A 26,642-nucleotide genomic window follows, 5' to 3' on the forward strand; every position below is an offset into this window, starting at 1 on the left:
GGCCGCGCGGAGACACCGCGCGCGCACCGCCTCCCGCGGCTTGCTCTCCGCTGGCGACCATGGTCGCGGACACGGGAGTGCGGGTGCGCGCGAGGGTTCGTGCCGCTCCCTCCGCACCCCCGCCCCCGACTTTTCCGGAGGCGGCCCGAGCAGCAGTTGGCTCCCGGGGACCTTACGTTAAGGATTTTAGGGGGGGAAGGAGGAATGTTTCAAGAAATCGCGCTCGCCGGCGCGCTGGCTGGCGGCGCAGGCTGCTGGCACGGCCTATGTCGTCACGCCGGGTGCTCTTGCGCTGCCCAGGGTAAACAGAATATCCCCCTCCCTTTTTTTTTTCCTTTCAAGACTGGAGATCGGGTTAAGTTCTTAGAGAGTCAGATGCGGGTCGCTGGACGAGCAGACGAGGCCGTTTCATTCTATGAATATACACTGGAAATTTTCCGAAGTGCTTTATTGTAATTCTGTTGGGTAATCTTAAAAAAAACCTGTATATTTTAATCTGGTATGCGTAATTTTGAGAGGATCGTTTTTATTGGAGGGGGACTTCACAAAGTAATTCTTGCTTCAAACTTACACAAAAAACAGTAACTACGGTACCACTTTTTCAAAATCCTCTGCTAGCTGTGAGATTTTCAGACAGCTTAAAAATCCCTCTTTAAGATCTCTAGGTTCTCAAAGTAGAACTAACTAGCTTGTTTTCACCTATGTAGAAGAATGTTACCGTTTTGAAATATCACCATTATTCTATAATTTTTTTATATCAAGGTAATGGGACTTTAAAGGACCTGGTTTTTATAGTCATTTGATTTCAAAGAGTATGTCTTAAAAGCAATTACAAATTAGTATCTAAAATGCTAATTCAACATCTTCAGCCACTACAACTTTAGTATTGAAATAAGGTTTCTTTTTTTTTTTTTAAGCCTAGCTTGGGTTGTATGCTAAAGTTGAAACACTGAATATCCTTTTGTCTGGCCCTGACACACTCCTGGAAAGTCCCCCCAGTGCCCTTTTTATTGCCCTCAGAAGAAAAGTTAATGAGATGGTAGGTTTCTAGCAAGAAGCAGGCTCTCCCTCTTGCAAAATATGCTTACAGTTGCCATTGAAGTTGGATGTTAGCCGTGAATGCGCTTGCCTTTAATGAAGCCAGTGTAATCGTTCACACTTGATCAAGTAGAACATGACCAAACAAAGGAAATAAGCCAGCATATTTCTGTAGAGCACCGAGGTTAGTGTAAGTGTTGGTGTTGGGTCTCCCCCTCCCCCCACTCTGCCCCAGTACAAGGCAGAGAGGGTTGAAGGCAAAGGGAATTTATGGCCCTGATTGGTTTTCTGTGCCCCAGGGGCAAGGGACCCCAGTTTACCTCGCCGTGGAAAGTGGTTATTAGAAAGAATTGAAAGGCCTTGGAGCTTGTTTTGAACCTGGAAAGGTACTTTTTGATTTCTTTTTCTAGTTTGGAAAGGCACTTAATCTGGAAAGGGTGAGTTGCCCACCCTCTTTTGGGAAAGGCACCTTAAGAGTGGAGAGAGGGGGGTGTGCTCTGCAGACTGAGCCCTTTGAGTTATTTATGATTTCACTTGGGATCTTTGAAACTGACCCTTGAATGGGTGTTCTCATGGGGGAGGGGATAGGGTGAATTACCTTTTCTTAACTGTGATTAAAAAAAACAACAACAAAAAAACCTTTTTGTCTCCCAAATGTATTTCCTTGCCTGGCTTGAGCTGCAGTTCATGTGCAAGATTCAGTTAGCAGCTTAGTGAAGAAACTTTTGCAAAGTAGGTCTCTTTAAAGTTAAGAAAATAAAGCGTAGCTACTTAAAAACAAACACTACTGCCATTGTAAAAACACACCGGGGACATACTTTGTGAGATATTTTGGCCTTTTAAGACTTGGGCACACCTGTTCCTGTCCCTGCCTCGTTCAGTTTGCTTTCCCTGGCATTGTTAATCTGGCCCTGTACACAAGATGAAACAGTAAAACTTGCTAAAGCAGAATAATTATTAACTTGGCCATCAGTTACCCTTTCAGGGAATAATCAATAACTTCATGTTGACTTGGAAAACAAATCTTATTACCGAGACAGGAACGTGACTCAATGATCCAAGCATATAAGTAAGGAAACAAACAAAGCGACAAAATTGACCAGCAATGTTCCTGGGGTTCTGAGTGGCTGTTAGGTAAGGAGGTGGTGTGTGAAGTGGACTGGATTTAAACATTTGTATTATTGTGGGGAAATGTTAAAATACAAAAGCAAAGGGAACTCGAGCCACTTACTCTTTTGAAATTCTTGTGTTTTTGTTTTTTTTTTTTTTTTTTTAAAGAAAAACAAACTAAAAAGGGAAAAGGACACTTCTCAAGGAGGGTTCTGCTGAGATCTAGTACCAGAATTCCATGGCCGGTAGATCACTGATATCATGAATGTTTTGAAGGCAAAATTATACCCTTTGTGCTTACTGCTTTCCCTAAATGAGGAAAAAAATGAAAGAGTTGACTGCATTAGTAGAATGGTGGCCCCTGTTGTCTTTTCTTAACCAGTTGTCATTTCAGAATAGAGGGAAGTCCTGAGCTCCTCTGCTAACCATTCTTCTATCATCAGAAAGCAGGGTCGCGGTGTACCTTGGTCATGATGTGGGCCACGAATAAGTAGTCATACAACTCATGGTTAGGAAAGGAAATGGATCTGTTGGGCAGGTAATAGTTCCATTACAGAGGGCGGGACACTTTTGTAGTGAGAATGTGGTTTGAACCTTCACAAAGATGACCTTTGTACAAATTAAATGACATCATTTGGTGAAAGATCTTGGGGGGGTATCTTTATCTTATTCCCCAGGAATCTCATAATTTGCTAGCTCAAAAATACCTGCCTCCACTGAAAAGTTCAGTAGGCCCCTGAATACTGGGATGGATTGGTTGCCCTCCCTGGCAAGAGAGATCAGTTTCCCCTTCCAGCTGGTAAGCCTGTCCTAATTTACTGCTGCAGGTTAAAGTTACAGCACCCCTGGAAAGAAGGGTGCAAAAGCTTTCTCACTCATATTTTGAAGTTACTTTTCACTGGTCTTTCAGGGTTTAAAGGAATATGTGTCAGACTTACAAAAGGGATTTTCCCCCCCAAATCTCTGGATTTGGAAATCATATTTAATAATTGCTAAGAAACAAAACAAGTGAGTCGTTTTAAAGGTGTTCAGTGCTTCTTTGATCATGATTTCATGGATACTATCCAAAAGCCATCAATGTGATTCTAATGATATTCACAGATTAATATTAAGGCCAAATTTGGAGTTTGCTTTTAGCTGTCATTATTAATGTTGAAAGCCTAAATTATGGCTGCACTTGGGCATTCAGAAAGTTTGCCTGTGAAAAGAAGGGCTTTGCATATTGTGTAGGAAAGGAGGGATTCACAAGTGAATGCAGAATGTACAATGGAGAGAGAGCCAGGCCATTGTTTGTGAGGAATGTTGACCATGGGAGCCTAGGGGCAGTTTCAACTTCATTCTCCCAAACTGCTGGGGAGCTTAGAACCCGCCCGAGCTGCCCGAGGTATGGGAGCCAGCCTGGCATTCATCTGTCGTGGTTGGGCATGGAAATTTGGCCTGCTTCCCTTCCACAGTTTTTCTTAGAAGGTGGTCTTTCTGAGCTGCTAGGGAACGCTGTGCTTTCTCTTCTCAGTAAGATGCATTTTTTTGAAGAGAGATTCCAAAAGCAAATGGTAAGAGTTCTTCCAGGAATGTTTTACTTAAAAAAAAAATCAGCACCAGAAATCGTGGCATCAGAAGTCTCAGGAAGAAGTTGTGTTTATTTTTCTTCCTCCCCTCACTTGAAAGTAGTGCTTTCTGTGCGGTGTTAGGAAAAGTCACCCACAAGGAGTGTTTGTTGTAGCTGTGCCTTCCTTCTCCATTCCCACAGCCTTCCTGCTTCCTCCTGGGAGCTGAGCCCAGCCAGAGCCAATAATGGCTCCAGGGACGTGCATCCCCATAGCTTGCTTACTCCTTAGCTCTCTTCCACTTAAGTGGGAATGGTGTAGGTAACTGACCCTTACTGGGTCTGTTTCATACAGTACGTTTGATTAAAAAAAAAAAAACTGGGCACACTTGTAATTGCCTTATGTGGCTAGGCTTAGGCCTGCTTTCAGAAATGGTGTTTTAACTGTTTACCTAACTTAAATTTAACAGATGGTTCCCTGGAGTTGACTTGAAATTCACAAAAATGGTGCTGAAACAGCTGGGTTCTTACTAACGGGACAAGAGAATTGTGATTTCTGTCCTAGGTAATAATAGAGCATTCATTCATCCCTCCCCCAAAAAGTCCCATTGGTGTTTAGAGGAAGTTAACCCTAAAAAGCCTGCTGTTTGATCCTGATGGTCAGGCTTGCCTTGGGTTCTGTGGGCTTCTTAATTCCAGAAACTTCCTGGTCTCTGAAGGCAGTGCTAGGCATCCATTGCCGTTCTAAAATTCCTTCCCATTTGTAAAATACAGAAATACCCCCACCCCTTCAAGAACTTGATCCCAAATAGTTTCTTAAATCCTTAATTATGCCTTAAAGCCATCAATCTTTTAAGATGGTCTGATAGAGAGTGGTGGTGGACTCTGTGTCTTGTCCCAGGTTGAAAAAGGAGGGCGATGTTAAAGGCTGGGAGGTGGATGTGGGCTGTGTAAGGGTCTTTCTGCTGTGCCAGACCTTGTAAATTCCACTTAATCTAGGCTGCGCTCCAGCCATGCCTGAAATCTGGCCTCCAGCAATTTGTCCCAGCTCTGGACAAACAAAAACTACATTATTGCAGTCACAGAATCCCAGGAAGTGTATCTGGAAGGAACCTAGGCCTAGATCGCAGAGGTCAGCTTCCGATCTACTGCGATTTCTTTTTTCTTTTTCTCCCATTATGACAATTTAAAAAACTTTCCCAAGGAGACTAGCAAAAAATAAAATTAGAGAATATATGGCCAGCATCTGCCCTGGAAGTGATAGCTTTATACCTGCTACAGGTGGGTGTGGAGGGGGTGAGTGGAGTAAAGAACTTCAGTTGGGGGGGGGGCCTGGAGGTGAAGATAATTCACTTGGAAGGGGGGCCGAGGGCGGGCTCGAGGCCTGGCAGGGTTGAGCACCTTCCCTTTTATTTAAATGAACTCTAGCTGCGATTGGTTTTCTTTTTCTTTTGCTGATGAACTCAGGGAGCAAACAAGGCCTGCTTTCCTCTCTGGTCGGCCAGGTGTGCCAGAGGAAGAGTGGGGGCTATGTGCCCCCAAGTCCGTTTGTGGCCACAAGCCCCGGGGCCTTGCCTGCCCACCCGACTGCCGAGAACTTTCCGAAAATCCTGCCGCGGAACGGCGCAGGGCCGTGGGCATGTTTCGCCCTCGCCGGGTCACAGGCTTTGCCCTGCGGAGCCCCGTGTCGGTGACGGGGGGGGGGGGGGGGGAGCCGGGGGGCGGCCTCGGGGGTCCCGGAGTCGGTGGCAGGTATCTCAGGTTCGTTCCCGAGGCGCCGTCGGTCGGCATCGCCCGTTTAACCCGTGGCGGGTGGGCGGCGCGTGGGGAGGACTCCCCGTGGGGTCCCCGGTGCCGGGGTGCGGGTCTCCCGGGGCGTGCGTGGCCGGCCCGCCGAGCGCCTCCCACGGCCCCAGACCTGGCGGCGCTCCCGCGCGCTGGGTAAGTAGAGTCACTCTTGCCCCCTCGCGGAGGTCACGGGGTCGCCCCTCAGGTCGCCGAGGGGCTCGGGTCCTCCCCGTGGCCGCCTCGGTAGCCGAGCCGTGTGGGGGTGGGTAGCGGGGACCCCCCTGCGCGCGGCCCCGTCCTCCCCGCGGCACGACTTCCGGTGTCCCGCACGACCTTCGGCGGCGGGGGCGGGAAGGCCGCGGGCACACTTGCGGGGCGGGGCGGGGCGGGGCGGGACCGGGCCTGCGCGCCTCCACGCGGAGCGGGGCCCGGGGCCGCCCCGCGCACCTGGCGGGCTCCCGGGCTCCCCCTTCCCGGAGCTTTTCACTTGTAAATGGCGAGTCTCCTCCCTCTGGGGGGGTGGACGGGGAATGGGCTCGCCCCCCCCGCGCCCACTTCCTTCCTGCCGTGCCTTTGTGCGGGGGCCAGCTCGGATCCGGGGCGCCGGGGTTCACCCCACCCCGGGCACCGCTTCCCCCTGCGGCAAGGCCTGGGACACCCAGGTAGGGCCAGGACCCCCTGCCCGGGCCGGGCCGGCCCGCAGCCATCACGGCCTCGACGTGGGTCCCGGGAGCCCCGGGCGGGCTGCGTGGAGGTGGCGGGCACGCGGGGGGAGGAGGCTGGCCGGGGGTGCGCACCCCCGGGCGGCCGCTGGGGCCGCAGGCAGCGAGGGACAGCTGCTCGTCACGACCGCGCTCTTCTCCAGGCCCTGGAGCCTGGCGAGCCGCATGGCTGGAGGAGGTCCAGGCACTAAGTGGAGGGGACAGAACGATCTAGGCCTTTATTTTCACTGTGACCTGATCTTCTTTCTTGGCGGGGCCATTTCTGTGTGGTCAGCTTTCTTTTCCTTTGCAGACTCCAGAAATCCATGCATGAGTTACCCTTTGCTGAGTAGCCCTGAAGTGGCCATTAACTCAGCCCGAGCAGCTGGCAGCGGTGCGCCCTGGAATTGGGGCAACTTGTGGGGTTGGTTTCTTACAATGCCGGGGGGGGGGCAGCGGGGTGAGGTCAGACCCTCACTTTTAGGTCGTTTGCCCATGACTTGCCCCACTTCCAGGACAGAGCTGGAGTGTTGGAGTGGGTCAGGTTAGCAGGACTTCCTGGCTGGAGGGCTCCTTCCTGGGAAGAGCCTTCCTACTTCAGTCAGTAATCAAGGGGATCGACAGCTGCCTGCAGCTCGAAGGAACAGCCCAAGAAATCCTCTCCCCCCCCACCCCCGCTAGTCCCACTGTGTAGTCCAGGAAGTCCTCACCGCCTCCGAATCATCTTCTGGGACTGCAGGTGTGCAACAGCATACCTGATTAGGTCCATAGCACTTTTGAGTGAGCACAGCACTGGCAGTGTGGAGAGAATTCTCTGGATTATAGACTCAGGAAAGGAGCTGGCTCTGTGCCACTCTCTCAGCCACATTGTCTCACGTGTTCTCACTCCGGAGGTGATGGTCACTATTTTACTGATGAAGAGATGGAGGGTCAGGAAGGCTAGAGAAGTACCAGAGCCAGTCCAGCAAATTTCGACCTGGGCCTGGCTTCTCTGTCATTGATCAGCTCTTCCTTTGGTCTTTTGACTTTGCGAATGGCTTTGCCCTGCTCACCAGCCCTTCCGTATGGGTGTGCATGATACAGTACCTACAGCATACTTGCAAGCCGGGATTATACTTAGGCAGGACTTAGTGGTTAGGTGTCTTTTCTTTTCCCCCAGGAGGTGAGACTTTAGTTTCCATGTTTGTGGTCAGAATTAAGAATATTCTCAAGTTGAGCTCCCTCCTGCTTGAGGGAGGGACTTGTACTGGATGTGCTGGTTGGGACTGTGTGTGCTGTCGGTTCACTGTCTGTGGCCGTGTGGGTTGGGTGGGGGCTTAGGGTTCCTGCTCCGAGTTGGTGTACCTCATCTTGCCGGGAATTCCAGTGACTGCTCCAGAACAAAAGCAGAATCCTTTTCAAAAAGGCTATCAGAAATTCAAAGAGAATGGCACGAAGCTGGGTGTGTCCTGAAAACGGGAGCCCAGCCCTGCCTGGGTGATTAACTCACCTGAACGGCACCTGGGGCTGGTGGTGCCGGTGGTGCCGGACGCAGCTTGGCTTCCCTTGGAGGTAAGGTCCCCACGCGGTGGGATTTTCCTGAAAAACAGGCTTTCCTTTAATTGCAAGAGTGCCTTCCTGCTCTGCAGCCCTTCTTTTCCTTTTGGGAACAGGTGTGGGCTTGTGAGCGTGTGTGAGGTCAGGAAACCCTGCTGTCTTGGTGAGTTTGGCCCTGTGGGACTGGGGACACTCAGTAAGTTCTGCCTTGTCTCAGGACAGCCTAGTAAAGTGTGCTGTGAATATCTCCACAAGTCCTGGTGCCCTGGCCCCCCTCCAGCTCGGATAATGATGATACTCTATATAAAGTCCCCCTGCAGTTTTCAAACAGGTCTCAGCTCTAGTTCACTCCACCATGGGGCGCGGGGGTGTGGGTAGGCTGCAGCAGCAGCAGAATCAGCCGGTGAACCTAACCCCAGTGCCTGCGTGGGACAGGATGTGGAAGGACGGAAGCCTTCCCAGAGGCTGTTCACCTGGAAGGTGGGCCTGGGAGGAATGGCCCCTGTGGGTTCCTCAGCCTTTGCACTGACCAGGGCATATAGATTGCTTCCTTCCTGATGGCCATTTCCTGCCATCCAGGGCTGAGGGCAGTCTCAACCTCGAAGGTAGGCCTGGGTACAGGAAGGATATATCATCCTCTTCCAGGTCCAGAGTTCCTCTGGTCTCAGAAAAGCCATTGTGCTTGCCATCCAACTGCCGCCCTCAGTACACAGGATTGGGACCAGGTGAGCTGAGCACCATGTTTTCTCCACCCTGCCTTGACACAGAATTCTGTTTATTTCCCTGCTTGCTGCTTTTCCCTCCGGTTAGGCAACTCCTCCCCCCCCCAACCCCCCCCCCCCCCCCCCCCCTCTACATATCCTTTCTTCTCACTTCTCAACTAAGCCTAGGATTAAGAACATGCCTTCAATTTAACAAAAGCTAGGAGATTTCAGAATGAGAGTTGGAGTTCTCTCTGTAATCTGTCTCCTTGCCTATTTAAGTGAGTCCCTTGAACAGTAGGTAATTATTTTCCTTCCTAGTCAGATGAGTACCAAATAGTGGGCCAAAGAAGTAGCATGAAGTTATTTGAGGATTTTTTGTTTTGTTTTTTTACTTTGCTGTAATTGAGAGCAGTCAAGTCTGTTGTGGCCAAGGGGACTGGGGGAGAGGGAGGCTTGTGATACACTGACTTTTGGGTGGAGCTCTCTTGGTGCACTCAGCCAGGCTTGTGAGCTTAGTGTAGTGGGTTTTTGTTTGTTTGTTTGTTTTCTAGCATGTTTCCCTGATAGGAAGCTTTGAAAGTTTTTCCAGCTGTTGTGATCTTCTGGAACAGAGATGAGGTGTGAGGTTCCTTCTTGTTGGGAGGATACATGGGCCCGTCTTTGGCCATGCCCAGAGCTGAGTTTTGGAGCTTGGTGATGACTTGGTGTGATGGGGCTGTGCTTCCGCTTTGCTCTAGGGCTCCAGCAAACTATTCGTGCAGCGCGACGTGGCCTCGGTGCTGCAGGCTGCACTCCTTCCCTGCATTTAACGTCTCTGAAGCCCCTGTGAAGGGCTTGGTTTTTGAGCCTGTACTTTATGTAGAGTAAGGGTAGAAAAAAGTGATGTGTTATAAGTTGGACAGGCGGACACCTTGTGTTAAATTTAAAAAGAAATGAGCTGCTCCGTTTCTGACAGAGCTGGGAGTAGCCTCACACTGGGTGGGTGTCCGGGGACCCCTTCCAGGCAACAAAGGGTGTGCAGGTGCCGGGCCTGCAGGAGCCTCAGGCCCTGACTGACAGTGCCTTCCTGGTAAGGGATGGGTGTGGTCCTCTCTGGGGCGTGCTGTTCGGGAGTGGGCGGGCCTCTGTCCTGAGGGACTGGGACCTACAATGCTGGGAGTTTTTCCTTCGCAGATAAAAGACGGGTGAGGCCTGTGGTGCTGGCTGAAATGCATATTTGGAAGGGGCACTGTGAGGTGTGTTTGGTGGTGTGAGATCTGGATCCGTAACTCCATTTCAAAAAATGTCAGAGGGCTGGAGGTGAGGCTCGTGAGGTAGGGCCTGAGCTCAGTCTGCAGTGTGGGTGGGTGGGTATGGAGGCCATCCGGGTAGGGAAGGTCAGTAGGTGGTGGGGTGGCGTCAATTTGGAACAGCTGTGTGCTCATTGGCCCCTGGGGCCAAAGCAGTGAGCTCAGAACTCTTGGAGAGGTTGTTTTCAGTCTGTGGAATGTTACTACGTGTTAGCTCGCTCCAAGAAATGCCCAGTAAAATATTCACTTGCTATTTGCGACCTGCCTTCCCTTCCCAGGGAAAGAAGGCTAGAGGACAGCCAGCCGGCCGCCCGGGCTGGCCCAAGCTGCCCTGGTCAGGTGGGGCTTGCTGAGAAGGGCAGCTGGGGAGGAGTCAGGCAACTCCCTGTGCAAGTCTTCTTGGCTTCCTTTGTCCCTCCCTGTCCCCAGGCAGTGGGCTGGGCGGAGGGCTAGGCAGGCCCTTGTTTCATAGACTCCTGGCATGGAGTGGGTGCCCACTCACCCTTCACTCAGCCAAGAGCAGCTTCGGTAACTGGCCCGGTCCAGCTGGGTGGCAGATGTGCTGTGGGTGTTTTGAGTTTGTTCTTGACCTGGGGCACTGGAAATGGGTTGGTAATTAATCTCTTCCCAGGGTATCCATTCACTCCCAGGTACTAACTGAGCAGCTCCTCCTACTGGCCAGGTGCAGACCCATGTGTCTGCATCCTTAAGAAGTGACTCAATTTTATTTGTTTATTTATTGTCGGTCATGGGGTTTGAACTCTGGGCCTGGGTGCTTTCCCTCAACTCTACCACTTGAGCCACAGCGCCACTTCCGGTTTTCTGGTGGTTCACTGGAGATAAGAGTCTCACTGACTTTCCTGCCTGGGCAGGCTTTGAAGGGTGATCCTTAGATCTCAGCCTCCTGAGTAGCTAGGATTACAGGCGTGAGCCACTGTTGCCCGGCATTCAATCTTATTTTAAAAACAAGTTTATTTTGGAGATGGGGTCATGCTAGGTAACCTATGCTGGCCTGGACCTTACCTTCTTGCCTCTACCTCCAGGTGCACGCAGAAATTACACGCACATGTCACCACATCCAGGAGACTGACTAGACCCAGCCACTTTTTCTTCTTCCTGGGCAGTGCTCGTGATGGGCTTGGTGTGAACGGCAAGGTCATGAAGTGACTCAGACTGGGGAGCCGTGTATACGAAGGTATCTGTTGAAGGGACTATTTGTCTCCTTCAGGGTGGGCTGATCGTTTCATGGACCAGCAGTTTCTTTGGGTTCAATTCATGCCATTTAAAATCTCACTTAGATAGCAAGAAGGTCCTTGAAAATGCCCTTGGGAAACGGCGGGGGCTGGAGTGCAAGGGTATGTGCCAGCCATGCGTCAGGTCTGGGTCAGAAGGTCCTGTTCCCACACTGGCAAATTGTGGTGGGAGGGGGACCGCGTGGGTGGGCATTGTGGTGGCTGTGGAACTGTGATAACAAATGCCTCTCCTCACTTTACTTGTTTGTGCTGCACGCAGCAGTCCAGTTCTGGGTTCATCCCTCTAGAACCCCAGGCTGGAAATTCTGGGAAAGAGGTTGGGATTAGGGACCTTCCAGGATAGAGTTCACTTGCGGGGTGGGGGGCTGTTAGGTGTATCAGGAGAGAAGCAGTGTGTGCCAGCACCCCTCATCCTGCCCTGCCTGCCCTATACACATTGGCCCATGCAATTGGGAGTAACAAGCCGGTTGTGGGCCTGGTGGTTTTCACATGGCTGACTCACACAGTCCCCAGGGACCACCTGGGTGGTTTGAGCAAATCTGGTGGTTGGTGTAGGGGTACGCCTAGAGCACCCCAGTCAGGAACCGCTCCTTGTCCCATTTACTCTTAACATCTGCCCCTCTTTTTTTTTTTTTTTGCTAGTCCTGGGGCCTGAACCCGGGCCCTGGGTGCTGTCCCTGAGCCTTTTTGTGCTTAAGGCTAGCATTCTACCCCTATGAACCACAGCACCACTTTTGGCTTTTTCTGAGTCGCTTATTGTAGATGAGAGTCTCACAGACTTTCCTTCCTGGGCTGACTGAAATGTGATCCTCAGATCTCAGCCTCCTGAGAAGCTAAGATTACAGGCATTAGCCACTGTGGCCCAGCTTAACATCTGTATTTTTCGCTAACTTCACAGAACATGCCAACAGCACAGTCTTTCTTTAAACAAAATCACTGCCCCCAAACACACCCACAAGCTCCAATGTGTAGTTATTGAACATTTGGCATGGAAAGTGGTTGAAAGATTTTTATATAGCTTGGTTATACCCCAAACCTGAGTGAATAGATTTAAATGTGGCGATACATATTCTGCCCATCTCTTCCTCTGGACTCCCCTGGAAGCCACCAGGCCTTCCTATTCTTAGGGAGTTCTGTGTTTGTCCAGAACTAGAAAATCTAGATTGGGCAGAGTGTCACAGAATACTGGCTAGAATAGGAATTGGTTTTACAAATTATGTTTTTGTAAGTGTGTTTCAGTGAAATACATTGAGTATATTCACACCTAAGAATGGATTTGGAGAGTCGTTTTTAACTTCCACTGTGGCCCTTCTTGCCTTATTGAAATCCGGCTCTGTTGGGGGTCCACACCTGCGCTTATCCCATGATACCATTCCCTCACACAGGGTGTCTCCTCCTGCTCTAGAGATGTCCATGATAGACGTTTTTGTGGCAAATTGTTTTTATTTTTTGAGACAGAACTCTTGTATTCTTTTCTGGCTTTGCCTTCAGACTCCTGCTTCCACCTCTTGAATAAAGAGCTGGGATGGTAGACAGGAGCTATCTTGCCTGGTTCCTTTTCATCCTCACCCATGAATTTATTAATTAGTAGGTTTCAACAGGGCAGATCTGTACCTTTCTGTAGAAGCACTTGATCATGCATTGGCTCGTTTTATTTTTAGTAACCCTTGGCAGAGTGGTTGTCTCCCACGCAGAATTGACAAAGGCACGTGGTGGGGTCTTCACAGTCCACACCAGGCTGTGTTTACATAATGGGTTCTAGAAACAGGTGGAGATGTTCAGATGTAGGAGGGGCAGGATCCCTCATCCAATTGAAGAGTCTGCAGCCATGGGGAGGGGGTCCTTCAGTTAGGTTGGCTCAGGGTGGCTCTGTGGACTTGCATATTAGGTTGGTAACTGGGGTCTTGGACAAAAAGGATTCACTCTTGATTTGGGTAGCTGCTTCCTGGGGGGGGAAGTATGGGTGCTTTTAAGGTTGACGGTGGGGGAGCAGTTGCAACCATGATCTGAACTGTTGTTGTCATGGCCCGGGTAACTGGCCAGGACTCCATGTAGTGGGTTTATCTGTGAAGAAGCAAAAGACTTACGTTGCTCAGGGAGAATGGTTCGTCTCTGGGGCCGAGTTGCTTTCTTTTTGGGTGGTTCTTGGACTCTCCAACAAAGAAATGACTTTATGATTTATGGTGTTTGTGAAGATGAGCATACCTATCTGTTTTCATACAGACACCTTAATAGAGATTAAGTACAGAATAAAGCAGAAGGCAAGAACAGAGGTATTCCCATAAGCAATATTGTAGTGTTAGGCAGTGTAATTATGTTTTGTACACTTCCCAATTAAGCAGTTATGCATTACTAGGAAAACTACCTTTAAGAGATTTAGAAATGCTTTATAATTTAGTAAGTCAAACAAAAAAAAGATGTACAGTATTTCAGGCATAGGATCTATACGTGTTGCACCATAAAGTAATTCAATTCACAGCGATTTGCTGGAAATATACACGGTGACTTTTGAAGTGAATTCACTTCTGAAAATTGCCTATCCAAAGGAAGATCTCACTTCAAATAGAATGGAGTGTTGAGCTCACAGAGGACCTAGGGCTGCAGGAAAGAGCCAGCAATTGCTCTGAACCTCTCAACGACTCTGTGAGAGCAGAGCTGGGATTTCTATGGCGGAGTCTCTGGGGCCTGGCCGAGACCACCCCATTGGCACTGTGCCCATACAGGGTACTGGTGAGTTGAAAGGTTTTCTGGTGGTCCCAGAGTTTAAACTTGGGGGTGGGAAGGAGATGTTTGCCAGGCCAGGCCTTCTACCATTTGAGCCATGTTTTCAGACCAGGGTTAAAGTTTTGTGAGCACTTGAGTTCTGAGGTGTGATTTAATATGTTTCTCCTCACCGAGTGAAGGGAGTAAGGTATGGGGGCAGGGACACCGGGAAGCGTGGATATGGATTGGTGGCCATGAGTTCCCACTTCCTCTTGGGAGGAGCTGCTGCTGCACTGCTAGGAAATTCCTGCTATTTTAAACACATGGGCGTGCCCTAGGAGAGATTAAGTCTGGGGTGGGCTCCACCTGTGTAGGTGAAGTTGTAGGTAAAGGGGGTCATCTTGGCAGTACGGCCTCTGGCTTTGGGGAGGAGGAGAAGGTGGTGGTTTGCGAATTCCCATGGTTTGCTTGGGGTTGTTGAATGGATGGTTGTGGCATACTAGTTGAGCTTTAAGTGAGGAGAAGACAAGCTTGATTTTGGACTCATTGTGCTTAAGGTATCCTGCTGCAGACAGGTGGAATTTGAGTGTCGGGATGGAGGCAGTTTAGAACCTCTGGGCTCTAGAGGTGGCCAGACTCTGCCCTTTGCTGCTGCATTTCTGCAAAGGCTGCTGGGATCAGAGAAGACATGAGGTGGTGGCAAGGGTGACCTGAGTGGCTGCCTTGCCTAGTTCTTGGAGCCATGGTCAGAGACCTCAGTCATCTGGACACAGTACTGCAGTATCGAAGCTGGCAGGCAAACGCAAATTTGGGGTCTGAGGCTACTGGCTATGGTGGCTTTGTGGTGCTGTTCGGGCCTTTTGAGCTGTGTTTCATCTTACAGATGGGGACCCTGAGAGCCAGAGAGGCATGTGGTCTGCCTTAGGAGTTGGAGTATAGTGTAAGTCATGTGGCTCAAGCTCATCTTCCTTCTCTCTTTTCTTGGGGAGATAATGGGATTTGAACTCATAGCCTCACCCTTGCTAGGCTAGAGGAATACTGCTGAGCTGAGCCTGAGTGTTTTTAGGATAGGGTCTGGGCTTCCTGCCTGGGTGTGCTCTCTTGGGAGCAGCAGCGTGCCGGCCGTAGACTTCCTGTTGTAATTGGGATCTCAGAGAGTCGCAGTCTCTGGGACTTTTCTTCCCCGGCTATCCTGGCACCGTGGTCCTCCCAAGTCTCAGCTTTCCACATACCTTGAGATGACAGATAGGGAACATACTGTGCTCAGCTGTGAGCTGAAGGCTTCTGTGAACTTTCTGCCTAGGTTTGCCTGAACTGTGCTCCTCCTATCCTCAGTACCCCAAGCACGTAGTCAGAGGCATGAAGCACCTCCCTGATGAGGAAGCCTGAGCTGCTGTCTAACTGGCCACCTCCGCGCGAACCCTCTTGGTACTGTGGAGAGCCGGGCTGAGGGCCACTTATTCAGTGTCATTATTGCCCTCTGCTCCCACAGAAGACATCTACAGGTAGCAGCAAACCTTCCTGACACAGGAACCATCGGGATCTTGTCCTGGCCCCTTGCCAAGTGACAGCGTAAACGTGGATGTTGGGCCTGTTTCCCCATCCACCTGGGTCCTTGGGTTCTCTGCATTGAGGTGTCCCCTGGCTTCCGCACTGTCAGGCAAGGAGTTGTTTGGCAAGGCTGACCCTTAGGGTTCCTCCGAGTGCTGCTCATTTGCTCAGGTGTGCTGGCAGCAGACTCCAGAAGAAGTGGGGTTGGATTCCTGAGTGGCAGAAGGGTGGTAATGGTTGTGGAAGGGTAGTCATGGCAGCCACGCAGAAGCCTAGGCCCTCCCGACTGGGCCGTGTCTGCCTGTCCTTCCTACTTGATAACAGAGGCATGTCATTGGGCTTGGAGTCAGGCTGAAGGAGGTGTGATGGGCTCACTGTGGTGGAGAGAACTCAACTTAGGAGCAATTAAGGAAAGATGCTTGAGGGGAATTCGTTTCTCATTTCCTAGCCACTAAACTACCGGACGTAACTGAATGGTTTTCCCTGACAAAATCATTTGAAGTGAACTGCATTTCAGGGAAGACTTCAGTGTATTATTGGAATCCTTGCTTCTGATGCTGGGCCCTCTTCTAGGTGTTGATTTCCAGGAAGCCTGGGGTTGTGGGCACTGGGCCAGTCTGCCCTCTAGCTGGAAAGAATGTGTGGCACTCACAGTTTGCTGCATAGGGAGGTCACTTGTTCCTCTCTCTCTCTCTTTCTCTCTCTTCCTTTTCTTTCTGGAAAAGGACCACTTTTTTGGGTCAGTCATGGAGCTTGAACTTTGGGCCTGGGCGTTGTCCCTGAGCGCTTTACCCACCTGAGCCAGCACTACTTCCCGTTTTCAGGTGGTTAATAGGAGATAAGAGTCTCGTGGACTTTCCTTGCCTGGGCTGGCTTTGAACCACGATCCTCAGATCTCAGGCTTCTGAATAGCTAGGATTACAGGCGTGAGCTACTGGCACCCAGCTTCTGATATTATAATAATAGTAAATCTCACCCTTCTCACATGCACTTCATTTTTCAAAGCCAGGTAACGATCACCTAGTTGTAGAACCAGTCCCAAATCCAGGGAAAATTCCCTAATCCGCTTTGTATCCTCTTTGAGTTTACCCCTCTGGTTACCACTGGACAAATGGATCCTTGGTAGTAGAACAAAGCCAGCCTCGGAAGTTAGTGGAGGTTGGTGCATGGGACATTTATAACATCTAAGGACTGTGCATGTCTATGGGACATTCTGGTCACAGCATATGGCCTTGCTGGGGTGATCTCCCACCGTGCCTTCCCTGGGATGCTTGAAACTTTAACTGTCTTGGCCCAGGTGTGCATGACAGGTCCGATCAAAAGATAGTTACTGCAGGGGCTGGGAGTTTAGCCCAGCAGAAGGGCACCCGCCTGGCGCGTGCAAGGCCCTGGGTTCGGTCCTCAGCTCTGGGCGGGGAGGGGGGGGGAATGATAGTTACTGCAGTGTCTTGCCTTCCCCATTAAACTACTGGCCCTGGAAAGGCTTCTTTCCCCCCCCCCCATGTCCCTTCCCACCCCTACCTCAAAGGGTGAAAAGGGCCGGGCCCACACTTGCCTGCCTTGGTGCATTTAAGGCCACTGTCCCTGGGACCCCTGCACACAGCAGTTGCTTGCTCTCCTCCCCACAGGGGCCTGCCAGCCACTCTTGGAAAGGACTAGAGAACAGGTGCCTGTTGTCTTGGCTGTGGCCAACTGGCTTCAGGTTCAGAAGGACTGCAAGTGACCCAGCGGGCACAGGCTGCTTCCCTGTGAGGGAAATGGCTTTGGAAGCAGGGGGCGTGGTGGGCAGACTGTTGGCATCTTCTTTCTGCTTTGGGGTTGCTGGTGGTTGGGTGGCCTTTGTCCCATTTATTTACTTTTTTCTTTTAACTACATAAAAGTCACGTATAGAAGGGGGTGCCATTTCATACATGGGGTAATGAGCACATTTCTTTTTGGACACTGTCACCTCTTCACTCGCTCCAAGATTTCCCCTCGGGCCCTGCCCCACACGTTGTATAGTTCACTTTCAACATAATGTCTAGCGAGTACCACTGCTGCATTTATTCACCCTCTTGTCCCTCCATTTCAGTGGTCTCTCCCGAAGACAGATAAATGAACAAACGGACAGGAAAAAAAACAAAACACTCTTGTTTCCATTTCCTGGCTCATTTATTTCCTAAAGATAGAGACCTGTCAGGCTAGTGCCCTTCCTGATCCAGAAACAGTGGTTTATGGAAAATGCAGAGTAACTAGAGAACTTGCAGGTGGAGCAGATCAAGTGTCCAGAAGCCTGCGTAGCAGTGGAGCACTTCGGTGAACCCCCTGGAGTCCAGTTTTGGGGTCCCACTGCCAGTTCCCACCTATCAAATAGGTAGGTCTGGACCCACTCTTTCTGGAGGAGGTATTTGAGGTTCCCCTAGGAGCTGGCATAGCCAGCTTAGCTCCCTGTTGCATTCTTGCCTGTTGTAGCTCTTTCGAGTTTTTAGTGTTTTTATTTCCATTCTGCTAGGGGGATACTTGATGAAATGTTTTGGGACTCTTCAGGTGTTCCTTGGGAATGACTGTTAATTAACTCTTGGGATGTTACTAGAACTTTCCTTGATGGCTCATGATTGCTTCCTCCCTTTTGCCTCTTTATGCGGATGGCACCTTGGGCAGTAGAGGTGAGAATTGTTCCCAGTCATCAAGCTGTATCCTGTGCCTTTGCCCCTGGAGATAAACCCTTTCATGTCTGTGACTACAGAAGTGACCTTGATTCCTGGCCTAAAATTAGTGTCTACATCCTTTGCTGCTTTGGGGTGGTCACATGTGAGCCGCCATGCCAGGAGGGTGGAAGGCATGGGCATGTATGGACAGGATTTGGGGGTGGGGGCAGTTCCTTGTCTAAGCCAACTTGGGTTAGTAGCTGAAAGGTGAACAGCACTGCAGCATGTCCTAAAGGCTCCAGGGTGTGTGGGGCCAGGGCTGTTGGAAATGACTGATGTGTTAAGGCCCTGAGCAAAAGCTTAAGGTGGGGCACCAGTCCACGTTGTGGACATTCTTCCACTGGGAACTACCAACTTGGCTCCAGCAATTCCTGTCTCCGTCCTTGGTTGGCAGAAGTGGCTGCCAAAATGCTGGGATTGATTACTGGGATGCTTTTGTGTTTTATTTGAACATGTGAAGCACAAGGAGCTTCTGTAGCAGATGGATGTGTTTATTACCTTGACTGCGATGGCTTTGTGCCTATGGCTTTGTCTTTATATTGTCATTTTTACCCCACGGAAGTTTCTCCAATAAAATAAGGTCCATCCATGGACCTCGCCAACCACCAGCAGCTGCTGTGCTGTGTCCACAGCTCCAAGCACTGAAGGGATCAGGGCTCAGCAGCCAAGGACCTGGTGGAATTGTGTGTCAGGCACAGGATGCTCCCGGCTCTTCCCGCCTTGAACTGCACTCCTGTTTCCAGCTTAGGGTGGGAAGTCTTCCTTGGGTGGATCCTAAACTCCCAGCTGACTTCATGGAGGGAAGGGAGTTGACAGCCACCCAGTTGTATTTGGCTCAGTTGTGCTCAGGTTCTGCTGGCCTAGGCCAGATGCTTCCAGTGGAGAAAGAAAAGATTCTTGGGTGTAAATGATCAAATCCATGAAAGGAGCCTTTTCAGAAAGGCCTGCACCATCATCTGAGGATATTCGATGTCATAGTAATAGCATCTATGTGTAAACTGAGTACCAGGAATGTGCCAGGCATGGGAGACGACCTGGTTCATAGATGAGAGCCTTTCTCTGAAATGCTTGCAACCGGAAGTATTTCAGATTTCAGAGTTGTGCAAACCTTAGAATGTTTTCACATACATAATGAGCTCTTGGTGATGGCACCCAGATCTAAATAAATTTGTGTTTTATGTATGTGCATTACCTGAAGTGGTTTTCTAGACTTTATTTATTGAGGGGGCAATAAAGAGCTTTGAACTAAGGGCCTCCCACTTGCTTGCTTGGCCGGCCATCGATACTATTGGGGCCATTCCTTCAGCCCTGCTTTTTGTTGGTTATTTTGGAGATGGAGTGTCTTGGATTTTCCTGCTTGGACTAGCTTTGAGCCTCAGTCCTCGGGTCTCAGCCTTGAGTGATGAGGATTATACAAGCATTTCTCCTTGTGCTATCATGCCAGCACCCAGAAACGTTGCAATTTTTAAAAATATGTCAGGTTTTTAGACTAGAAGTAGTCAGTCTAATAATGTGCTATATACCTCTTCATAGGTTGGAAACTTCAAAGCCCAGTGGACATAGGGAAGAGTAGTAGTCTGCCAGGTAGGGGGAATCTCAGTGGGACATACAAACGAGTTCAGCTAATCAGCCAAGTGAAAAGATGCCTGTCACCTTCCTGCGGCTTCTCCCACCTGAGTCTCAAGGTCACACTGGGTGAAGATGTGAAACTGTTCTTGATAGCTGTTCAGGAGGTTAGGTCTAGCAGAAAATACATATATTCATTTTACATGGATAGTGATATGCTGTGTGGATTATTTTTTTTAACCTTTTGGTGCAGAGAAATTTTCTCTTTGGTTATGGTAATTATCCTTTTCCTGATATGTAAATTGATTACAGCAGCTTTTTCTAGTCTTGTGAGTTTGATTATCCACAAGCTTCCCTCCCCTCCCCGTTTAGACTTATTTTTAGCACAGTCCTTGAAACCTCAGTGTGAGACTGTCCATCTTTTCAGAGTTCTGACTGAAGGTCATTGTCATCAGCCCCATCAAACACAGCACAGCACCCTTGTGCTACACCAGGCCCAGGTTCTCATGGATGGTCCAGAAGCAGGAGCGTGAGCCAGCTTGACTAGAACCACCCCAAGCGGCAGGCTGCAGTGACTCTGGACTCCCATGGGAGCAGAGGGGAGGCTCCGTCATTGTCACTAGCCTGGACTTGGTTTCCTGCGGTATTTATTTGTCCAGGGTTTTGGGGTGCAGAGGTGGTCTCCCCTGGTTCTGTGTCCTGGGTGTGGTCTGCATCATGCAGCCTCTGTGCAACTCCGGATGTTTTCTGAATCTCGCCGCCCTAAGAATAAAGACATTTTGGTGTTTGATTTGATTTGTTTGCTGGAAGATTAGCACAAAAGCAGGAAGGAACAAGAATGTGCTGCGGAGGTGATTGCTCAAGGCTGCCAGGACGTTATTTACAGATTTTTTTGCTGACATTCCCTTGTTTAAAGGAATTCCCTGTGAGATTTATGAAGCCCTTCCAATTTATTGTCTTTCCAAGTAAGGTAAGCAAATAAATAGGTAATTCTATTTTATTTATAAACACAGCCAATGTAAGATTAATAATAAGAGGAAATGGGCTTTTTTTTTTCTACCCAGTATGTTTCAGGAATTTGGAAAGCCTCTTGGAAAGGTTTTGTTTTTGTTTTTTGGCTCAAAATTTAAATGATAAAAGTCTGACCCTTGGGACTGGGAAGGTGGCTCAGTGGTAGAGTGCTTGCCTTGCATGCCTGAGGCCCTGGGTTCGATTCCTCAGCACTACATAAGCAAAAAGCCGAAAGTGGTGCTGTGGCTCAAGTGGTAGAGCGCTAGCCTTGAGCTGAAGAGCTGAGGGACAGCGCCCAGGCCCAGAGTTCAAGCCCCATGACCGGACCCCCCAAAAAATAATCTAGGCCCACCATGCCTGAGGAGAACTGGAGAGGAAGAAGTCAGGGACATGGGCTGGGGCCTTGGATGGACTTTGAGCCCCAGATCATGGTTACCAAGGCCTCACACACCTCTTGGAAACAAGAGAGTTTCTGCTCTACCCTTCTGGGTTTGCTTACTGTCTCTAGTGGCACATGTCACAGTACTAAGACAAACCCTTCTGAGCAAATTGTTCACGGCTGTCCTACAAGTAGCTTCTGTGGTTTCTTCATTCTCTTTCCCTCTCCCCCTCCCCAGTTGGTACTGAGGCTTGAACTTAATGCCTAGCCACTGTCCCTTGGCTTTTTCCACTCTAGGATGGCACTTCCACTTGAACCACACCTCCACTTCAAGCTGTTAACTGGTTCATTGAAGAGTCAGTCCCATGGACCTTTTTTGCCTGGGCTGGTTTCAAATTATGATTCTCAGATTTCACTTTTCCTGAGTGCTAAGGTTACAGGCATGAGCCACTGGTGCCTGGATCATTGCCTTTTCTTTTAAAACTTTTTATTCTAACTTGTTGGTACTTCTGATATCCTGGTGAATTGTGATTTCAGGGACCAGCATGTATGAAGATACAGGGGGGAAAATGTATATTTTTAGGTTAAAAGAGTAAGTAAGAATACAAGTCACTGCGTTAAAACAAGCCATTCCTCTCTCAGGTGTGATGTCAGTGATAAAGATTTGAACCGGGAAGAACAGGTGACCCAGAGCCCAATTTGAAATCTTCTGTCTGTGTCAAGGCAATGAGCCACAGCCTCAGGAAGGCTTCCTGTTACCCGCTGGGAGGACGTGTGTTCTGTCTTTGCCCTTACATGTCCTGTGCTCTCAGAGCTACTGGGGGGATTAACAGTGTTCTGGGAGGTGTCCTGTAACAGACTGCTAGGCCCAAGTACATCAGGCCCTGGCATGTGGTAGGTACACAGCGCCGGGAAGTGATTGCGTTCCCTGCAGGAGGAGTTGGCTGTAAGAGGCAGGCTGGGAACGTGTGGAGAGCAGAACTCTTGCAGGAATGGTCTCTGGCATGGCTGGGCACACAGAAGAAGGGGGACCTTTCCTCACCTGGGGCTAATGGGTCATCAGACATGGGAAACGGGTCCACACTGTGCTGGGCAGTGCACTGCTGGCCAGACCAAGTCCTACCTCAAAGGAGCTGATCACCCTAGTATCCGGCAGAGGGCCAGTGTGTCAGCCAGTGTGTGTATGGGGACTCCTAGGGGTCCCACTCATAAACCTTTTTGGTCAGGGAGGTCTCTTACAGGAGATAGGTGCCAGGCTACACCCCGCTGTCTGGCCTGCTCCCCCCCTTCCCCCATCCTCAGCCACTGTCCAGACCTGCGAATCACCCAGGGAGCTTGGGAGAAGGCCAGCCCCCCCCCACTCCCTCCCCCACAGGTTGAGTCTGATCCGAGTTTCTCCCACCCTGGGTGGTTTAAGAAGCTCCAGGTGATTCTTCTAGTGGACAGCCAGCTGGAGGGCCACTGTCTAGCCTGCGGCCCTCAGCTGAAGCCACTCTCCCCTTTCCCCTGGGCCCAGAAGGCACAGGCCCAGAGAAAGCCGTAACTTCCTGCACCTAGGCTGGGAGCAGGGGCAGAGAGCAGATCTGGGAGGCCCAACTCCTCCAACACTGACACTACCAGAGGGACAGGTACACCCAGTGAGGCCTGTCACAAGGTGGTTGGTACTGTGCCCTGAGCACACCGGTACAGTAGTCGTAGTAATGGAGTTAGCTCTATAGGACGAGGTGGCTGTGGGGTTGGGGTGGAGGGTTTGCTGGGCATAGCCCTTTACCCCAGAGGTAAGGAAGACAGGGGTCTCCTGCCCCTGTGAAGAAAGTCTGGGAGACACACCATCTTTCCTTAGGCACTGGGTAGCTGCAAGGAGAGAACTGTTGCCTAGGAAACCGAGTGCTGAACCCTGGCCTGGCCTGGCACCTTGTGCACCCTGTGTGAGCCCCAGAGTGGAAGCTGTGTGAGGCGGTTTGTGCATCCTCACCGCGCCTTGAAGGAGCCCCTGGGTGGGAATCTGGCTTATAAAGATGGGGGGGGGTTCCTATGGACTAGAGGAGGGAGGCAGGTTATGGGGGTGGGGTGGGGATAAAAGGACAGGGAAGACGCCACTAGGAGTTGTTTTAACAGCCATTGTGATTTTGAGAGACGTTGGAGATTTGAGTGCTAGAGGTTTGGTCTCTGCCGGGTGCTCAGTCATTACTGTAGCAAGGAAGTGCCTTTCCTCTAGCTGGAGGAGTGAGTGGGGTGCTGTCCTGTTGCTGCTTATGAGTGGGAAAAGATTTGTGAATCCAGACCTGGATGTTGGGCTGCCCGCGGCCACTGTGTTTACTGAGCGAATGGGACAGGTGTGGGGAGGGAGGTTCCAAGAGCTGCCCCCCAGGGGTTCAGCTGCAGCCAGGAGAGTGACGTCCACCTGCGTTTCCAGTCCCACTCCCCATCTTATTGGGTCCCTTTTAGCCTGTGCAGAAGTGATGATAAGCCTTGCTTTATTGGAGGAACATTGGGGTAAAGGGCCTTCACTCAGTGGGCGCTAGCAGGCGATGGGACCAGTAGGATTGTGATCCCCTCCCAGGGATTTTCTTCTAGTCAGCTAGAACCATGCTGTGACTAGAGTGAGGGGCCAGGAAGCAGGGCGTCCGGCCTTCCTCACTGGGTAGTTCACAATTTCCTTGTGCCTTATTGACCTCTGTTGAAAAGATCGCAGGTGGGATGGGGCTGGGTTCCCTTGAGAGCAAACCCAGGTTGAATCTGCCCTGCAGGCCGACTGGTGACCGTGCTGGTGGGAGTGGCCGTTGGTCACAGGGGCTGCCTTGATTTCTGTCCTGGACTCGGGACTGCTTTGCAGTGTTGGCAGTTGTGCCTTCCGGTCGTGTGATTTGCAAGTTTTAATGTTTAGTCTTTACTTGCACTTTTAATCATACCTGCAGAAATCTTTACTATCTTCATGTGTGTTTCTTTTCGGAAGCAAACTTTAATCACTGCCCAGAAAACCCAAAAAACAACAGCACCCCACCAGAACTGCCCCTGGCGTGAGCCCTGCCAGGGAATCCCGGCGGATACTCAGAATTCAGTTCTCCTGTGTCGATTCCTGCTCACTGGGCCAAACAGGCATGGGGCCTTGTGTTCCCCAAAGCTCCCAGTGTGGAAAAAGAGATGGCACATTTCTGTTCCAGTGGAGTTATTCAGCTTTGTGATAATTGATAACAATTGTATCAATTGTTCATGTGGGCTTATTCTATCCCAGGCAAAAATGTCATTTGAAAAGACCTGCCCTGTCTTAGATTTATAGTTTATACTCTTGTTTAAAAGCATTCTAATGACAGTCTCTGAACAAAAGCTTGTTTTCAGATGAAGAATAGTAGGGGCTTTGTTTAAATAATTGCTCAGATACCCATCACTGGGACTAGCCCCGCCTGCATTCCATACCTGGCGGCGTCCATGATTGTGTTTCCTTGCCCCCAGATTTGTGTATGTCCAGTTAGATCAGTGCACACCTGGATTTACTCCTATTTTGTTAGACTTTGTTCTGAGGTGTAAACGTGGGTACAGTATCAGAGTGTTGATGAATGGGAAAGGGGAGCAGGATCCACCTTGATCTGCAGCCTTCTCCCGCCATCTCCATTAGCTTCCCCGGTCATTTTAACAGCACTGTGCTGCACCTATATTGATGGCTGGCACAGGTGCCCTGGGCAGGAACTGGAACTGGCTCTGTGTGTGTGCTGACCAGCTTGGCCTGTGGTACTGTTCCCTCCGCATACAGACACTTGCAATTTGCTCCGAATTGGGGAGTCTCGAGCTCTTGTTGATGCACCAGTTACAGGTCAGGCAAGCCATTCCTGGGCCGACCGAGTTCAGATCCCAGGAACTCAAGAGCAAACCCTTGGAACTGAATCAGCCACTGTGATTTTTTTCCCCTCATGGTATCAGTGCTTGGTGGAAACAGGTCACTTGTGAAGCAGTCATACAAGGTTTCTGTTTTTGGTTTTTTGGTGTTTTTTTCTTGTGTTTTTATTTTTTATTTTTGCATTATACTATTAAAATTCTTAGAGTGTTTGCTTGATTTGTGTTTATTGAAACTAAATTCATTAGGATGATGTGAAAATACTGCTTAACTATTTACCAAAGCAGATTCTTGTTTTTGATATTTTTGTGCATCATCTGTTCTCACTTGAATGTCGTGGAATTCGCTGGGAAAGTGTTATGCAGATGTACCCTACCCCCCCTTTTTTTAATGGCGTTTGTAAGATAATATATACAGAAGGTGCCTGCTTCCTCTGTCCTTTGAGCTGAATCTGTGTGGAAGTAGCGTTGGCGCTCCACAGTTCAGGGTTGGTATGGCAGGAGGCAACTGTGGGCAGCTTGATCCTGTATCAGCCTCTGATTCAGAGGCTGGCTAGAAATCCTCTCCCAGTGTGCTAGCTGTGTGATTGCCAATAAGTCACCCAACCCTTGAGAGTCTTTCAGTCTTTACCTGTGAAATGGAGATTTCTGTGTCCCTTCAACATTCTTGGAAGACTCCAATGACAGTGCTGTCTTTTGTTGGTTGTCAACATTTTTACATCGTTGGGATCAAGTTAAATTGATCCCATGCTATATATAGCTTGACAGTTTGTTTTTTTCCCCCCAAAAAGCATTCTAATTACAGTTTCTAAACAAAAGGTGTGATGATACCTGACCTGTGATGGCTGTGAATGCATTACGCAAACCATACTGTTGTAATTTGGCATTTTCCAACAAAACGATAGTTGCTCAAGGTTTTAACTGGTCAGTGAAAGTCTAGTTGTGACTTGTCTTTAAAGTCAAGGCTGTGTGGCATCCGAAGAGTTAGTGTCTCTTTTCTGAGTTGGTTAGTGGTTGGATGATCCATGATGCTTGTGCTCTGTGAGTGCTATAATTGAGAGTAAGATGGGATCCAAGTGTGGAGAGGCCAGATGCCCACTAAAGCTCTGTGCTTCCTTCCACTTGTGGGAGTTCCTGCTGGGAAGCCAGCACAGCCCGGCACAGGGCTGATTCTGTAAGTGGTGTCTGGATTGGAATGCGTGTCTGTGGAAGTGGTTAAAGAATGAGCATTCTTTGCCTGGTTCTTTCCTGATCGGTTCATTGGATGAGTAAATCAGCTGAGAATGCCTGGGAACTGGGCAGGGGTAGCTCCTGGGTTCCTGTGCCCTGGGGACACTAACCAGGCCTTTTTGTGATACAGGAACTAACCTGGATTATGCACTTCTGCATCTTTAAAGAAGATAGTATCTAGCAGAAGTAAACTTCACAGTCCCACTCAGTGCCCGCCCTGCGCGCCTGTGGCCCTTTCACCTGTTCACTTGTATTTAGTCCCTGAGTCCTGTAGATTCCTTTTTTTTCTTTTGGATTGGTCATGTGGCCTGAACTCTGGGCCTGGGCGCTGTCCCTCAGCTCTTCAGCTCAAGGCAAGTGCTCTACACTTGCCACAACACCACTTCCGGCTTTTTCTACTTATGTGGTACTGAGGAATCAAACCTAGGGCTTCGTGCATGCAAGGCAAGCACTCTGCCACTGAGCCACCTTTCTAGTCCCAGATTCCATTCTTTGGAATATGAACTTGCTCAACTGTGGAGAAGTTGAGAAGCAAATCTTGGGTGACCTCGTGTGGTGTGTCAGCCTGGATATTCCTAACCCTCCTCCCCCCTCCCCCCCCGTTCTAATCTAAAACCCTACATCTTACATCCTTCCATGGACACCCCAGTCAGACAGCAGGCTCAGACTTCATCTCCTCTGCTGTGTCTACCACCATGGTGAGGGCTTTCAATTTGGAT

General features: G+C 49.9%; 1 protein-coding gene across 3 annotated transcripts in view; it reads left to right on the forward strand.

Moving 5' to 3' along the window:
* The first annotated feature begins 4,777 nt into the window (after window positions 1-4,777).
* Window positions 4,778-26,642, forward strand: part of Ctbp2 (C-terminal binding protein 2) — a 116,754-nt gene continuing 94,889 nt past the window's right edge. For 2 of the 3 annotated variants that reach the window (XM_013021973.1, XM_013021971.1), the window contains exon 1: window positions 17,498-17,572. The gene's annotated coding sequence lies outside the window, so the exon portion shown is untranslated. Of the gene's footprint in view, window positions 4,827-17,497; window positions 17,573-26,642 lie in introns of those variants that run through there. The other variant, XM_013021972.1, reaches the window with a different exon arrangement.

This window comes from Dipodomys ordii, unplaced genomic scaffold, assembly GCF_000151885.1.
Source record: "Dipodomys ordii isolate 6190 unplaced genomic scaffold, Dord_2.0 Scaffold58, whole genome shotgun sequence".
NCBI lineage: Eukaryota > Metazoa > Chordata > Mammalia > Rodentia > Heteromyidae > Dipodomys > Dipodomys ordii.